At 39.4% G+C, this 17,942-nt stretch overlaps 1 protein-coding gene across 1 annotated transcript in view; it reads right to left on the bottom strand.

Annotated features, from left to right (window-relative positions):
* LOC118896380 (spermatogenesis-associated protein 31D4-like) overlaps positions 1 to 17,942 on the bottom strand; it is a 210,364-nt gene that overhangs the window by 161,996 nt on the left and 30,426 nt on the right. Inside the window, exon 3 of the mRNA XM_036854155.1 lies at positions 7,873 to 7,984. The gene's annotated coding sequence lies outside the window, so the exon portion shown is untranslated. The remainder of the gene's footprint in view (positions 1 to 7,872; positions 7,985 to 17,942) is intronic.

Below are 17,942 nucleotides of genomic sequence, written 5' to 3'. Positions count from 1 at the left end.
GCAAGTCTCAGCTGCTTTTACAAGACTGAAATCTCAAAGAATCTGTTCCCTGGACATGGCAGAATTATGCTAAAACATTAATATGAATAGAAATATAGATACCATTAGCAACAAGTTAACTAAAAAGTTCACAAATATTTGGAAATTAAGAAATATAACTCTAAATATCTTGTGATACAAAGACGAAATCAGAAAAGAAACTAGAAAATACCTTGAACTGAATAATAAAGAATAAAGTCACCTCCTCTAAGATGTTTTATGCTACACTAGTTTGCTAAACCAAAGATAGTCAGTTTTTGTTTAAAATAGTAATATTTTTCTTATCCAGAAAAGAGCTATACATGACCAGGTAAAAAATATCAAAGTCAACACTAAGAAACACCAATTCTAACTGTTTCAAAAAACAAGGGCCAATCTTTGGATGAGTCTTTAATTTGCCCAGTGCTACACAATGTTAGGAGGGAAATTAGTCCAGCTGAAAGGTTCGAATGCATTTTTAATATGCACCTGATGGTGTTAATTCAGATTCATTAACCAGTACTTCTCTCTGTTAGAGCAAAGAGCAAGAAATAACTAAAGCCTTCTGGCTGAGTGAAAACGCACGACAGTACAGGAAATGTCACCCAATGCAGACAAAATACGACAGATGAGGAGCTGTGTGAAATAGACTCAGAGTTTTAAACTAAGCATTTCAGTAACCGACACCATAAGGAAAGAGTCCCTTGGTCAGGAATTTAGAAAAGAGACATTTGGTGTCGTTCCAGGCTGCACATTTTCAGCAAAAGAAGTCTGTTCTACAATCAGAACTACTAATTTGAGCTCCCCCACTGATTACGCTGTGTCCTTGGGCGAAGCATTAAGCGCAGCTGATCTCCGTGAAAGAGGGCGTATATCAGACATAATAATGAATGTGGATGTGCTTTGTAAACTGTAAAGGGCTGCATAAATGTTAATGCTTACTGTGTCATAGCACTGTCTCAGCTGAACTTTTATTGATGTCACCGCATAAGCACAAACACTCTTGGAAAGTTTTTGAAGTAACCACTTAGAAACTGAATATTCTGTACTATACTACTTCCTGTCCCTTTTCAAATTCTCTCTCCCTTCTTTGCAAATTACTGATGTAATAACAATAACAGTGGTGGTGAATTGAGCATATAATAATGCGGCAGACTCTGTGCTATGTACCTGACACATGTTATTATTAATCTCCAACACTTACAATAACCCTTCAAGGTAGAGATTTTCCAAATTTCTCAGATAAGGACACCTGGCACACAGAATTGGTGGCATTTAAGCCTGGGTTGGGGGTGAGAAGGGTGGCCTGGGGATGAGGGGTGGTATAAAAAAGTCCCCCTTTAAAAAAAAATACCAGGGAGTGGAGTGGAGGGACACGCATGCATATTTCAAGAAGGTTCCTGGAGTGATTCTGTCTTCTCTGGTCTTTTGTGGAGAGCTAAACTACTAGGTTAATTAATCTGGTCAAGCTGCTAGAGAGAATAGAATCTGTACTCAAATCCAGGCCTCTGCTAGCAAACTCATGCTTTTTCCACTATATTCAATGTATTATATAATATAAATTTAAATTTATTTCTATTTCTTCATCATTAGTAATAGATGATCTTTGTAGAAAACTTCAAATATATATAACTTTGTAGCACAACTTCACCTATAAAATATTTTTGCCGAGAACTTTTAACATGAATCTAATCAAACATCTAGACTTAACTTCCAGATTACAACAAATACACAGAATACAGAAATAAGTTACATGACACCATAAGGAAACAATCAGACAAATCTAGAATTTTGTATGTTCTGTAAGACAATGAGCCTGCATTTTTCAAAAAGTCAATGTCAGTAAAAAAGAAAAAGTGGGGGAACAGTTCTATATTAAAAGAGACAGAGGAATAAAAACCAAATTAACGTGTGAACCTTGATTGGTGAACCAGGATTTGATGAAGAGGGCAATAAAAGACATTCTTGGGATAATTAAAGAAATCTGAATATGGAATAGACATTATATAATTCTATAGGATTGGTACTAATTTGGGGGTGGGTCACCTAAGTTAGGTGTAATCATGGTATTATGGTTACTTGTGAGAGTGTACTGATTCTTGGAGATGTACGTTCAGTTACTTAGAGGCAAAGCATGGTGTCTGCACTTTTAAATGGTTCAGAAAAACGTGTGTGTGTATACACATATATATATACATATGGGTGTGTATATATATACATATGGGTGTATATATACACACACACACAGAGAATAAAAGATGTTAACAGTTGGTAAATCTAGGAGATATAGATGTTCAAGTTACTGTTCCTTCTGGTTCTCTATATGTTTGACATTTTTTAGGGGAAAAAAAAAAAAAGAAATAGATAAAAAGACTATTAGTTTGGGCTTCCTTGTTGGCGCAGTGGTTGAGAGTCTGCCTGCCAATGCAGGGGACACAGGTTCGAGCCCTGGTCTGGGAAGATCCCACATGCCGTGGAGCAGCTGGGCCCGTGAGCCACAACTACTGAGCCTGCGCGTCTGGAGCCTGTGCTCCGCAACAAGAGAGGCCGCGATAGTGAGAGGCCCGTGCACCGCGATGAAGAGTGGCCCCCGCTCGCTGCAACTAGAGAAAGCCCTCGCACAGAAACGAAGACCCAACACAGCCATAAATAAATAAATAAATAAATAAATAAATAAATAAATAAACAAACAAACAAACAAAAGACTATTAGCTTAATGAACGCTGGACTGAAACATTCTTGCTCACTCTTGCCTGGCTCATGGAAGATGAGCTCACGGAAGTTCACCAAGCTGAACTTGTTGCTCACTCCATAGTGTCTGGCTCATGGAAGGTGCTATAAATAATTGCTGAAAGAAGAAACAAGTCAGGGAAGGAAGGAAAGAAGGGAAGGAGATGGGGAGGGAAGAAAAAGAAGGCCATCCCTCCTGCCATCACCCGGGCACCCCCAGCATGAATGTGATGGTATACATCTTCCAGGAATTTTTTCACCACAAGGATAAATCCATTTTTTAAAAGTGCTGCATTTGTAGAATCATCAGGTTTTAGAACCAAAAGCACCCTGGAGACCATCCACATCCTAATACAGCTGAAGAAACTGAAGCCCAAAAGCAAAGTGACTAAGGTCACCTGGCAGGTCAGTGACTGAGGAGGTAGTAGCTGTCCCATGACCAAGGCTCCTCCCTTCACACTAAGCTGTCTTGCTCCCATCTTTGGCAAAACTCTAAATCTACCTATTACATTTAAATGTAACCTCTACAAAGAGCCATACTTAGTTACTCACAGGCTTTCATTTTACTGAAAGTGAAATTTTGCCCAGAACAGCAGTTTTGAGAACTTGTCAAAGTTGTGGAAGTACAATTCCTTAAAGGACCAAAAGGTAAAAAAGTAAATACTGATGTCATGCACTGTGCTAGGAGCTTCCATTATTGTATTTAGTTCTCCCAATAGCCCCGTGAAGTAGGCATTATATTTTACAGACAAAGTCTATTGCCTATGACCTGCCTCTTATGGCTAAAAGGTAACTTCAAGGTAGAAAAAGGAAGAGAAAGGAAAGAAAGAATAACAAACAACTGGATACATCCATGAACGCTGTGAGCATTTAAAACTGTTTCTTGATGAAACAGAACAATTATGCATATAGTCTTGTGATGATGAAAATTAATAAAAAGAGAGGAAAACTCACATGTTCAATAATAAACTGGCTTAGTAAAGTGACAAATCCAGTGATAAATTATTTGATAGGAAAAAAAAAGAACACTAATTAGAATATAAGTATCCACAAGTTAAAATTTTTTAATAGGTAAGCATATATATGCACTATAATTTATTAGATAAAAGATACTAATGCTAATGCAATTCATTTTAGGCTCAGTAATAACATGTGTTTTCATTCATTATGTTTAGTATTTCCTTTAAAAAAATAAAACCAAAAACTTCCCTCTTGCAAAATGAGCAAAAGGGGAATAATGACAATAAAAAGTGAAAGGAATGAATGGTAAAGTCTAAAATTTAAGAAAATAATCCACAAAAGTTGAAGTAATGCTTGCTTCAAGAACAATTTAGCATTTGCCAGTAGTGAATTATACTTGAACAGAACTACATTTGAGGGGCTTCCCTGGTGGCGCAGTGGTTGAGAGTCTGCCTGCCAGTGCAGGGGACACGGGTTCGAGCCCTGGTCTGGGAAGATCCCACATGCCGTGGAGCGACTAGGTCCGTGAGCCACAATTGCTGAGCCTGCGCGTCTGGAGCCTGTGCTCCGCAACAAGAGAGGCCGCGATAGTGAGAGGCCCACGCACCGTGATGAAGAGTGGCCCCCACTTGCCGCAACTAGAGAAAGCCCTCGCACAGAAACGAAGACCCAACACAGCCATAAATAAATAAATAAATAAATTAATTAATTTAAAAAAATCCTAATGTGATTTATTAAAAAAAAAAACTACATTTGATCTTAGATATTTAAATAAGCAATATTTTAAATCTAGTTTACAAGGACTTTCCTGGCCTCTCTGTCTTCTTTTAATCATATCAGGATGTTAGTAGCAATCAGAAGTGTTAACATTCAACTTATATTTTAATACTATTTTTTCCTCTTAAAACCTTGGAGAAATATTATTTCTACCAAGAAAAATAAACTAGACAATCGAAGATAAAGCTCCGTTTCATTTGAACAATGAAAGAGATGCAGGAATTTTGAACTGACCTTGTGAGAGCATTCAGAAAATTACTCCAGTTTTAAGTTTTACAGAGATAAAGTTTAAAAATTTAAAAAGTAAAGTACTTAGGCAAGAGTTTGCCAGCTGTTAAATATTATACTGTAATAGAACTACAGGTATGAGTAGAACTCTACATTGACTAAAACAGTCCTCTTTAAAATGATTTATGATGTCTATGTAGTGATTTATACTAGATCTTACCATTTTTCTTTTAAGCATATACATTTTAATTGAAGAAATGAAAAACTTTATCATAGTAAAAGATGATTTCTTAAGAATGGAAAAGGAAATAGTCTTCGATATTCTATCAATTAGCAAAAATCTTCCAGGAGTTTTAAGAATATACTTGAAAAAATTACCTGATGTATTTATTAGAAATCATACCTCCTTATGGATGAAAGTATCATTTTAACATGCCAGTCAGTGACTAAACTGTTTGATGACCTGATTTTTCTACCTAAACATTCACTCACATGCTCAATTTATAGAGCTCTAGAATCAGGACGGGTATTTGTCTTCAGAGCATGAAAGGCTGTGTATCAACTGGGGACATCTTTACTTAGAGACGGCCTATTGTGTACATGATACGACATTAGGATAACCTTCGCCACTAGCACCTGATTTTCCACCATTAGATGAAGCAACTTTATGTAGGGAAGAAAGTTTGGACCAAGCATCAGAAGACCTGGGTTTTAGGCTTAACACTGCCAGTAACAATCACGGCAGTACTGGTTATCCCCGGATGGCCTCAGTCTGCTTATCTGCAAGAATCTGCAAGGTCAGGTGGCTGGACTACATCAGTGATTGTTGAACTTGTTTTGAAATCCACAGATCCCTTCCTTCAAACAGAGACTCCCACAGTACCTGTCACATCAAACAGATAACAAGGAAGCGACTCTGGCTGAAGAGGATCGGGAGGTCGAGAGTGGATCTGTCCACAGCATTTCCAGAACCCCCAGGAAAGTTCTATAAAGCATCTTGGTGGCTCCCCCAAGCGCAGTGTTAAAACCATTAGTTTAGTTTTACTTTAACGCAAAAGTCATTAATAGACCGCCCTCTGCTAAATAAGGATAATAAACAAATTTTGCTTGGTCTGCCCAGTGTTTATTTGTTTATTTTAATTTAAGTATCATTAGGTGGGCTTGCACCCTCCAGTTTAGCCCCGTCTGTACCACTCTGTTGCTGACGCCACTGGGCTTTTCGCACACACATTCACGCTAACTCTTAGGGGGCTGAGGGTGGCTGAGGCTGTGACCCTGTGACCTAAAGTCTCCTTCACCAGTAACATTCTGTGATTAATATTGTTGTTTAATTGAGCATTGCTTTCTAACTGGTTTCCTTTTTTAAAATGCAAGCATTTCTAAGAAGGGTAATGCAATCATTCCTAAACAACTGTAAGGTAAATGAATTTATCAGAATTTCCTCTCTAACTAGAGATACTGAAAATCACAGTTACAGTAGGGACTCACGGGACAGGTTACTGAAAGGTAAGAGAAAAAGGGAGGGGCAGGCACAAAAGATAAATTTGATTTTCTTACCAAAATTCACCTGGGGGCTCATTGGAGAAATGGTTAATTCCAGGGAGGGGGCAGAGGGAATACAAGATGAGCCAGTTGCTACAGAAACTAAGGTAGTGCTTCAAAGCGTCATGGAAACATGTCAAAAAGACAAACAGATTGAAGGGGCTGCCACTGGCCAAATTTGAGAAAATTTAAGCATCAAAATTAAAAAGGACAGAAATAGATTATAACCCACTGAATAACCTAAGAATCCATGAGCTCAGACTTAAATAAGCAAAAAAAGTAAATGCAGAGAAGGAAAGCTCTTCCTTACAGCAAAATGCCAACTAATAAATCTAGAAGGAATGATGGAGTTATAACATCATCAATTCGTGCAAAGTAGAAAAAATTTTATAAACAGGATATTGACACAGTCTCAAAATATTTCCCCACAAAACACTTATAATTTACAAAGAGAAAAGCTGTAACTTTACAGTGGAGTAAGCACCTGAACCAAGTGACCAAAGTTAACATCACAAATGGACACTGGGTACCCCCGATATGGTACACTGACAAGGACAGGACCTCACCTCAATGGTATCTCCGCCAAAAATACATAACCCAAGTCTAAACATGAGGACATTCTAGTCAAACCCAGCATGAAGAGTCTTCCCCCCACCCCCCAAAAGTTAAGACAAAGTTAAGACAAGTTAAGACAAAGGCTCAGAAACTTTTCCAAATTAAAGGAAACAAAGCAGATATTACAACTCAGTACAATGCACAAACCTGGATTACATCCTGGTCTGGGGAAAAAATCAGCTTACAACTAATTATTGAGACATCATTGGGACAATTGAGAAAATCTGAATTTAAATTTGGACTGTGGTTTATATCACTAAAATATCTGATTTTGATAAAACCATGGTTATTAAAAAGAAGGTTATTCTTAGGAAAATAACAAAATATTTCAGGGTAAAGGGGTACAACGTCTTCAACTTACTCTCAAATGGGTCAGGAAAGAAAGAGAGTGTGCAATACAGACAGATTCATAGAAAGAGAGGTAGTAAATGGGGCAAGATATAAATATGAATCTCAGTAAAGGGGATTTCTTGTACAATTCTTGAAACTTTTATAGAAATTTGAAATTATGTCAAAATAAAAAGTTGCCAAAATGCTAAAAGGAAAAGTTTTGGGGGACTGACTTGACCATCTACAATTTCCTAAACCCCAACTTGAGTGACTTATCAGGACCAAGTAGGAAGTACAGGATTTAAAATGTATCACCTGCCAAACAAAATGGTATTTGACAGACGAGGTAAAGCTGATGCTAACAGAAATACTGGTGACACAGGAAATATTTAAGGTGAAACCTTCTCTGAAGGTAAAAGTTCTGTACTAACTTTTTAGACCCAAGTTTCCTTGACGTGAAAGGGAAAAACTGTTCCTGAAACATCATACTGGAATGGGTAGGAACAAAGCCAACTATGTTTCCTTTTGGCCTTCTAATTTAAAGTTAATACTTTAATAATTTCTTTGAGTCTCCAGTTGGTTGCTCTCAGGCTACAGATGGACCACCACCAATATGTAATTAAAGGAGAATAACAAATAGTTAGAATATGGATCACACAGGTGCTGACTTACAAATGCAAACGCTGTAGCAGAAGATTAAGCTCCCAGGAGGCTGGAGGTGTGCGTCTCTGCTTATTGCCATCATAATTCATTAATGGTCAAAGTAACGCTGAGATCAATATTCCTGCAGTCATGGGAATGAGAAAAAATGATTAGCACCAAAATAAGATAGAAAGACAGTCTCAAAATCTTTCTCCTTACATAATTAAGAAACCAGTCATTGTCATGAATTTTAAAACTGAGATTTTCTTAGCTGTTCCATGGTCAAGAGGTTGCACAGCTTAAAGGATCTTGAAAAGAACTGCTGTTCCCCTAGATAATATCATACACCAAAAGAGAGAGACAGTGAGGTCATTTTGGGTTTTTTTCTTCATTTTAGTGGTACAGAAATGGAAGGAAGGATGCCGGGATATGGTAAACACCACTGAAGGCAATACAGCATGTGATGGTTTCACAAGAAGTTCAATCATGAAATATGCTTGAAGAAGACGTACAAGTGAGCCTTTAGTAAGATCTGGGTCTAAACCACTGGTTCCAATGCAGATTCCTGGGCCCCAGTAGAGGGGGTCATATTCACTGGGACTGTGTTTGGAACCAGGGATTCTCCATTTTTAACAAGCATTGCAGGGACCAGTCATTGAGAAATATTAAGAGCAGCAACCGTTACTGTTTTTATGAATCTAATTACTACAATATAATACTTACTGTGTTAGAGTAGTAAATACACCTTACAATAAATTAAACAGTATACATGAAATGATACAGAGAAGCTTATGATGATCCCTCCCCAACCCTAATTCCACCTCTTGTGAACACTGTTTTAAAGATTTTTGCTTTTTAGCTCTTCTGGTTGCAAACATCCCCCTGACTTTCCCTAATTTAAAAAAGTAAATACCGCTCTTTAACAATATACTCATGTTGTAGATAAATTAGAATAATGAATATTTGAAATAGTGTAATTGGCCTATTAGGTAAGTACCAATTTCGCGTGAAATTTGAAATAGTTTAACTCTTGCCAAGAGTAATCAAGAATTGCATAATTTAAAGCTAGTAGGCAGTGTGTATGGCAACTGAGTTTACGTGTGTGGCTATGTGGCATGCCACTCTAGCCAGTAATCAGAAGTACAGTGGAGCTTGTAATTACACACTCTTTGATAATGGAAATTTGGATATGCCGAGTTTGGTGATTGGCTCCTGTCCTCCTGGAGCCAGTTCACAGTGGTCATTTCATGAACTCTGCACTAAGTGGGTCCCACACATTACACGACTGAATTTTTTGGGCCTCAATTATGAAGTTACAGCAGATTTCTACTTGCATCTGCCATCTTTTAACAGGAGCTTGTTAACCATGCTGTTATTTAAATGCACAGGAACGTCTAGAAGTGATTCAAGTGACTTTTGTATTATTTTAATTTTTAGAGTTATAATATTAAAATAGTTTTTCTCCTATAACAAGGTCATCTAAGCTTTCATTCAGTAGAGGCAAAACCCTAATTCTGAGAATATATTCTTGGAGAACAGAAATTAGATATAATAAAATACCATAAAGAGGCCACGTGGCCATATACCATGCTATTAATTTTGGAGAGAGTACTCTGTGAAATATTAGAGATAATTCTGAGAAAAACTTAAAAAGCATTAAAGCAGATAGGGCTTTAAGTTTGCAAGTATAATCTTATAATTGGGCATGGATAATGGAATGGGAAAAAATGTCATGGCTGCAAGATCATCAGCACTATAATGTGTCCTTAAGCTATAGAGATTGTTGATACCTGTGCTCTGAGATTGTGCCCATGACCTTCAATGTATGCCTATGAAAAATCACTCATGAATTATACATTCTTTGAATATATGATTCCTCTTTTCAATTTCTTGGTTATGGATGGTCTCCAGTTACAAAAGATAAGCATTTAGCTCATTTATGTTATCTTCTTCTTCCTCCCAACTCCTCCCAGTTTGGGGTAGTTATATCATTATTTTTAAGTTTTGTTGTGGTTACACTTGTAACTTGAAATATTATGTTATGCCTCAATTTCTCATTCTGAAAACCTGAGTATCTTGACTTCTCATTATAGAAGTTGAGGGTGTCAGTGATACTATTCTTCTCTTCAAATTTCCTTCATTTTGCACTTCCCACCTTCGGTCAGCTATACTTTCATATTATCAAGATTAAGGTTTGCCTCTTTTTTCTGCAACATAGCCAAGATCTTCCTTACTATGTCCATTGACTGCAAGAGTTTAAAGCCAAAGTACTTACATTATTAAGACTACATCAACATTGTGCACTGCCAAGCTAAGGAGCATGTTAAGATTGCCATTTGCTTTTCTATGAGGGCACTGTCATAACTCCTCACCTACTCAAAGGATAATGTTTTAACACCATGTACTAGTTTTTCTCTAAATAGTCTATATATTATTGAAAATCATGCATATTATTCTTCTTCAAATTGGACCATAACGTTCTCAGTTAGCTTTTTGTTTTTTCTGGAATTCTTAATTGCCTTTTTTTTTTTTTTTTTTTTTAATTTATTTTTGGCTGTGTTGGGTCTTCGTTTCTGTGCGAGGGCTTTCTCTAGTTGCGGCAAGCGGGGGCTACTCTTCATTGCAGTGCGCGGGCCTCTCACTATTGCGGCCTCTCTTGTTGCGGAGCACAGGCTCCAGACGTGCAGGCTCAGTAGTTGTGGCTCACAGGCCCAGTTGCTCCGTGGCATGTGGGATCTTCCCAGACCAGGGCTCGAACCCGTGTCCCCTGCATTGGCAGGCAGATTCTCAACCACTGCACCACCAGGGAAGCCCCTTGCCTGTCTTTTTTATTGTCTAAATATATACTTCATCATAACACTCAACTCTTTTGTTTGTTTGTTTTTATTTTTTGTTCCCTCAATCACACCATGAACTGCAGGGAGTTCTCTTCTGCCCAAGAGTCCTTACCTTTGGCACTCTTCATTCTCCTGCTCTAAACTGGAAGACTGTGTATTATACTCTACTTCCGTTTCCAATATTAGGACCCTCGCCTTCTTCTTTCTTGGATAATATCCTCATTCTGCTGGAATACATATTCAAGTAACTCCTTAAGGAAGGAATCTGGGAAGTAAACTTTCCAAGTGCTGGTTTATGTGAAATGTCTATATTCTACTCTTTGAATGATAGGTTGGCTGAATATAGAAATTATTTTTAAATTCAATTTCCCCCAGAATTGAAAGGACCACTCTATTATCTTGTAGCTGCCAGAGATGTTAATGAGAATTTGGCTGCTCAATTTTCATTCCTCTGTAGGTGGCCTAATTTTTCCCTCTGGAAACTTTTAGAAATTTTATTTATTCTTAGAGTTCTAAATTTTTACAATGTTGTATCCAAGTGGCTTATTTTCCCCATCTACTGTAGTTGGCCCTCAGTGGGCTCTTTTAATGTAAACATGTACGTCCTTTCCTGGGAAATTTTCTTATATAATTTCTCTAGTAATTTCCCTTTTGCCATTTTCTCTGTTCTCCTTTCCTGGATCCCATATTATTTAGCTGCTGGATTTCTTAGATTGGTTTTTATATCTTTTCTCTCATACTTCCCCTCTGTAGTAGAGAATGTTATTTGTATCTCAACATCTTCTTTACCACTGTCATTTTCTTTGTCCACATCAACTGATTAAAATAACAATAACTATTACTAATAACTATGTCAACCTGGAGCAGAATCTTTGTTTTTATCACTCTGAGTGCCTCATCCAGAGTCGTGCCCACCCAATTGTTGATCTAGGTAGCATCCTCTTGGAGAGTTGATGCTGAAAATGTCAGGGGATGGAATAAAAAAAGAAAAGAAAACAAACAAACAAACAAACAAAACTTACTGAAGTCCAACTGTAGGTACTGCTTTCCCCTCTTCCATCAGGCTCATCATCCTCTCTTGGTAAAATTAAATTGGTCTGGCATAATTTGTACTTCACAAAATCGTGTTGATTACTACCCAGTACCTTGTGCTCTTCTAGATGGTTGCAAATTGATTGTTTGATGATTTGTTCTTGTATCTTCCCAGGTATCCAAGATAAGCTGAATAGTCTATAATTACTACAGTTGTGCTTTTCTCTGTTAAAAAAAAGAAAAAAAAAGATACTCCATCTGCAGAGTCTACTTGTCAGGACCTTCTCCTGTCCAATCTTGCTTTTCTAAAATAAAGGCTGGTGGTCCTGCAATTACAGTTGCCAATTCCTTAAGTGCCGTTGGATGTGAGTAATCAGGCCCTGCTGATTTGAATGTACTGAGCTTTCTGAAGTGCTCTTCAATCACTTCTTTCCCCTTGTTTGCCTTTGTATCTCCAATAAGATAGCACTTAATCTGGTTTAGTTTCCTTATCATTGCTGATTAAAAGGAAAAAAAAAATGCTAAAAACACCGTGAAAGCCTTTGCTATTAGTTATTTTTTAATAGATTTTGTTTAGCAGTACTTGTTAATAGTTTTGTTAATAGTTTAGTGGTTATATTTGCATCCTATAAATTCCTTCTGGTATTCTTCCTTCCTTCCACCCCTCCCTCCCTGCTTCCTTCTTTCCCTCCCTCCCTTGCTGTTTCCTTCCTTCCTTCCTATCTCCCTCTCCTGCCCCCAACTCTCTCTTTTTCTTAAATTTTTTATAGAGGGTGAGGTAAGGAGAAGGGAGGAAAAATGAAAGAGGCGAAGAGCTCCATATAACTTTATGACAGAGATATTTATTAATCACCAAATATCCATGTGCTCCCCCAAATTTTCCAGCCTCCTTATAGTTGGGGCAAGAGGCATATGGCTAGTTCTGGCCAATAGGTACTTAAGAGCCATGAGTTCCCCTTGTCCTCTTTCCTCCTGCCCAGGTGAGCTGGGAACCACATGTTCCAGATGGTGCACCAACAAAATGCAAGTGGCCTCAGTCATCACTTTGGTAACCGAGACCCCTGAGTCATCATTGGAAGGCAACAGTCCTACAGAGCCATATGACACCCAGAGGCCCATGTGTTAAGCTGCTAAGATTTAGGGGTTTATTTCTGCAGCACCGTCTACCTTATCTTCACTAATACAGTACCAATTTCTGGACCAGTCAGATTAGGTTTTGCCAAGGGAACAAATTAACCCTGAAATCTAAGTGGCTTAACATAACAAAGGCTTAATTCTTACTTGTCGTAAGTGGTAGCTAGTCTCCAAAGAGGGCTCCCAAGGACTCTTAACTCCTGGTAGTCACACCCTTGTCTAGTCACCTCCCAGTCTGTCTCTGCACTGATCCTATGACTCACTTTAACCAAGAAAATGGAGCAGAAGCCTTAGGAAATCTGGACAGCCTCTGCACTTGAAGTCACTCATGATATAAGAAGTCTGACCATCCCACTGCCAAAGAGAGGCCATGCGCAGATGGCTGGAGAATGAGACTCCAAGTGGAGGAGCACTTAGGTGCCAGACCTCAGCAAAGAGGCCATACTCAGTTCAATCCCAGTCAAGCTTTCCAAGGTCTCCAGCCCCAGCCACCATTTTGACTACAACCACATGAGACCCTAAGTGAGAAGAGCAGAAGAAATGCCCAGTGGAGCTTAACCAACATGCAGAAATGGGAGATAAAACAATAAATTGTTGTCTTAAGCCATTCTGTATGGGATGGCTTGCTGGTCATCAGTCGCTCACCGAAGCATGGTACACACCCAGTGTTGGTGTAAGGGGGTTGAGCTCCACACAGACATTCATGGAACCATGTTGATACAGGTTCTCCCATCTTGTATCTGCACCACTGGTGACATGTGACCTCCTTTATTGGAGTGGTGCAGTGGCAAGGGAAGAGAGGGCTGGTAGTTGCATACCAACTTTTTTATTTATTTATTTATTTATTTATGGCTGTGTTGGGTCTTCGTTTCTGTGCGAGGGCTTTCTCTAGTTGCGGCAAGTGGGGGCCACTCTTCATCGCAGTGCGCGGGCCTCTCACTATTGCGGCCTCTCTTGTTGCGGAGCATAGGCTCCAGACGCGCAGGCTCAGCAATTGTGGCTCACGGGCCCAGTTGCTCCGCGGCATGTGGGATCTTCCCAGACCAGGGCTCGAACCCGTGTCCCCTGCATTGGCAGGCAGATTCTCAACCACTGTGCCACCAGGGAAGCCCCATACCAACTTTTAAATGCTTCCATCTCTGTTGCCAGTCCACTGGTCAATGAGAAATGTGGGGGAGTAAATGGAGAGTCAATGGGCATTAAATGTCTCTGCTGCAGATCTTGCCACCTAAAATTTGTCTTTTTTCCCCCTAGTATTTTATTTATTTATTTATTTATTTAATTTTTGACTGCGTTGGGTCTTCGTTGCTATGCATGGGCTTTCTCTAGTTGTGGCGAGTGGGGGCTACTCTTCGTTGTGGTGCGTGGGCTCCTCATAGCAGTGGCTTCTCTTGTTGTGGAGCATGGGCTCTAGACACACGGGCTTCAGTAGAGTTGGGGCGCGTGGGCTCTAGAGCACAGGCTCAGTAGTTGTGGCGCACGGGCTCTAGAGCACAGGCTCAGTAGTTGTGGCGCACGGGCTTAGTTGCTCCACAGCATGTGGGATCTTCTCGACCAAGGGCTCGAACATGTGTCCCCTGCATTGGCAGGTGGATACTTAACCACTGTGCCACCAGGGAAGCCCCTCCCCCTAGTATTTTTTAAAATTAATTTTTATTGGAGTATAGTTGATTTACAATGTTGTGTTAGTTTCTGCTGTACAGCAAAGTGAATCAGTTACACATAGACATATATCCACTTTTTAGATTCTTTTCCCATATAGGTCATTACAGAGTATTGAGTAGAGTTCCCTGTGCTATACAGTAGGTTCTTATTATCCCCGTAGTATTATAACAAGGTTTATTATAACAAGGTTTATCCAAGAGTCATCCAACTGGCTTTCCCATAATTGTAACCAGTGGTGTGCAGGACTGGCTCATACAGCTCAGAAAAGCCCACTGAGCATGTCTCCTCCCAATTCTGCATTTGGTGATGCCATGTTGGTAGCATGAAATCAGCTATGGTGGAAATATTTACATCACAGAAATCAGCAAATGCTATAAGTCAAGACCCTCCTACTCCCAGCCCTGGTTAAGCTGGTTGTTAAATATTTACCAGACCACTAGTTGTACAAAATCCAAAATATACCTATTATTCAGGCTGGCCCTATATTCATGCATATTCACTTATTATAGGTAGAATTTTGAAAACTTGCCAACAATGGTCTTATCTTTTTATTCCATATATCAAATAATAGGCTGAACCCATAAATTGAAGATTTTTGTACAAACCTGAGTAAACTTTATTAATAATAAAAAAGATGACAATTTGAATTCAATTCTGAGAATGTAATAAGAATGTGCATATTTTTATAGTTAACTTCATTTTAGGACAGTATTGGAAATGCTGCTATAAAGTAAGTATAGAACATACCTATTTTCAGCTAGCATCAACAAGGATTTTATCATTTCAGTAGTTATTGCATCTAATAACACTATCTTAGGTACTGATTTATTCTGGAAACTTCAGTATCTTTTAGAGTTTATAAAAGACTAAAATCTTTTCTTTTAAGCCTTGCTGAAAGAGTTAATTCAGCTCCCCATTCCAGGTCACCGACTCTTCCTTTCCTAGCCTTCACCCTCTACACACACAAAGAAAGGCCAGCAATAAGGTTCAAGCTTCTATTATGGGATACGAAGCAGTAACATTAGAAATAGCACCTTGGAGGCCCGAAGGAGTTAACAGACCTTTCAGCAGTGCCTACTTTACAGCTCTCGAGTATTTTGGACCCTGAAAACCTGATTATTTATTAAAAGTATGAGCAGAGTCCAGTTGGAGAAAAAAGCTCATTCACCAAGCAAGAAAGGATATGCTTGCAAATGACATTTGAAAATAAGATGACGAGAAACTTTTTGCTACAAACAACAAGGGATTTGAACTTAATCCACATCTAATTATGTGGCAAAATTAAGGACAAGATGGTTCCAGAATCAGGGAGACAAGTCAACTTTAAAATACTGTTTCCTGGGCAGAACCCAGTGAGACCACCTATGGATAAATTTGATGTTCACTAATTCAGAAGAAAAAGAAAGAATTCTCACTGTATCCAGAAACCAGCATATTTTCCATCACAACACTGATAATCTTATGGGAACTCTGATACCTTTTTGAGCTTTCGGGATTATTCCATATGTTAATCAAGGTTCTTTTGTTTACAAGTATGACTGATTCTATTTTCTAAAGATGTCCACATTAACATACATCACATGTTCTTCTCACAATGTGATGGTAACATTCCTTCATTGAGAGGCAGTGGCCCTTTGAGCCTGGGTGGATCTTTGCAACTTCCTCCACAAATAGGATGAAGTGGAAATAACACCGCATGACTTTGGAAGCTAGGTCTTAAAAGGTGATATGGCTTCCACCTGGCCCTCTCTCCCTGAGAACTGTACCTTTGGAGCCCTGAGCCTCCAGGGGAAAATCCGTCTACCTTGAAGCCACCATGATAAAGAAACCATAGATGGACAGAGAGATTTCCACATAGCTCCAGCTCTTCCAATCCCCAGCTGCTTGAGTCTTCCCAGGCCAGGCATAGGTAAGAGTTTAGACAATTTCAGCCCCTGGCCTTCAAACTACCCCAGCTGAAACCAAGTGGTAGTGGAAACAAGCTGTCCATGCTAAGCCTTGCTCAGAGTGCAGATTTTTAAGCAAAATAAGTGTTCTTATTTTAAGCCACTCAATTTTGGGGTGGTTTTTGTTACCCAGCCATTGTAGCCAGAACAGCAAGTAACAGAAGCCCCTCAAGTTAGCATTATCAAAACAGTAGAGGTTATAGTATAAAGGTTCAAGAGTAGCCAATGGCGCCCCAGAAGAAGAGGCACAGCTGGGTCTCAGGATGGTTTGAACAGGAACTAAATTAGAAAACCAGCAGAGGCCAATCAGCTACTTTGCTCCAGTGCTGTCTCTTTTTCTCCTCCTGCCCTCTTCTCCAGTCTCTTACTTCAGGGCCCTCATCTGTCTCCCTGCACATCTCCTTCCTTCTCCCTGCAGTCAGGTGTTCTGTGCTTCTGCTGCCTACGGTGCAGTAACACAGCTCTTGAGTTGTACGTCCTTGGTTTAAGAGACCAGCCCACGCTAACTAGCATCCTTTCATTGCAGTGATGAATTCCTGGGAGAGAGGATCTAATTGGCTGGCCTTGAGTCTGATGTCTGCTTCCAGTGCCCTCAGACAACACGGGGAAGGACCACATGGTACCAACATGGCTGCCACTCCCAATCCCCAGCCTCCTGGGAGGATTCTTAGGAGGGGGGCTCAGAGGCTTCTACACATAACAATACACCTTATATAATTCTTGAGTATTGGAAGGCATTTTGGACGTTTTTAGCTGTACATAAAACTCTACCACGGACTCCCCTTTAATTTGCTTGTCGTTTGTTTACAAACCTGCTTAGGTAGGTGGATACAACCTCCTCCCCACTCCCATCCCATCCTCACGATCTGAAAGGGTGCTTCTGGATCTCTACAACAACAAAGGAAGCGGATCAGGTTGATGTGACCTCAAGGAGGCTGAACTCAATAATTAACCTTTTTTATTTCATTTTTATTTTTTGAGGCCCAATTTGTAATGTGAACTTGACTCCTTACTTTACTACCTTTTAGCTGTTAGGGCTTCTGAGCAACTGGGCCAATTAGAGATCACAGAGGCAGTCAGGGAAACTGAGGACTCTTGATGGACTTTGATAATTTCCCCCCTATTAAACATCTCCCTTTGCCAACTAACCTATGGTGTTATAAATAAGGATAGAGGTTGCCCCTGAGGGAAGGAGAGACTGCTTGGAACAGGGCCTGGCCCACAGGAAACAATGTTAACTATTATTATTATTACTACTATTATTATTAGTGCTCTTAGACTATTTCAAAATAAAAGGAAAAAGCATCTCTACTTCTGCCTTTTACTATTCCATTCACTCCAACAGAACCCACTGCAATTAAGCATACATTGGTTGAATGCCTCTATGTGCCAGACCCAGGCAGAGCAAACACTGAAGGTATATTTCTGGCTGTTCCGGGTCCCCCACTGCAGAGACCTACACCCGTGGGAGGATTTCTAGGCTGGC

The sequence above is a fragment of the Balaenoptera musculus genome, chromosome 6 (assembly GCF_009873245.2).
Source record: "Balaenoptera musculus isolate JJ_BM4_2016_0621 chromosome 6, mBalMus1.pri.v3, whole genome shotgun sequence".
In the NCBI taxonomy this organism is placed as follows: Eukaryota; Metazoa; Chordata; class Mammalia; order Artiodactyla; family Balaenopteridae; genus Balaenoptera; species Balaenoptera musculus.
The sequence above is the reverse complement of the archived record's forward strand: the minus strand, read 5'-3'. Positions and strand labels throughout refer to the sequence as shown.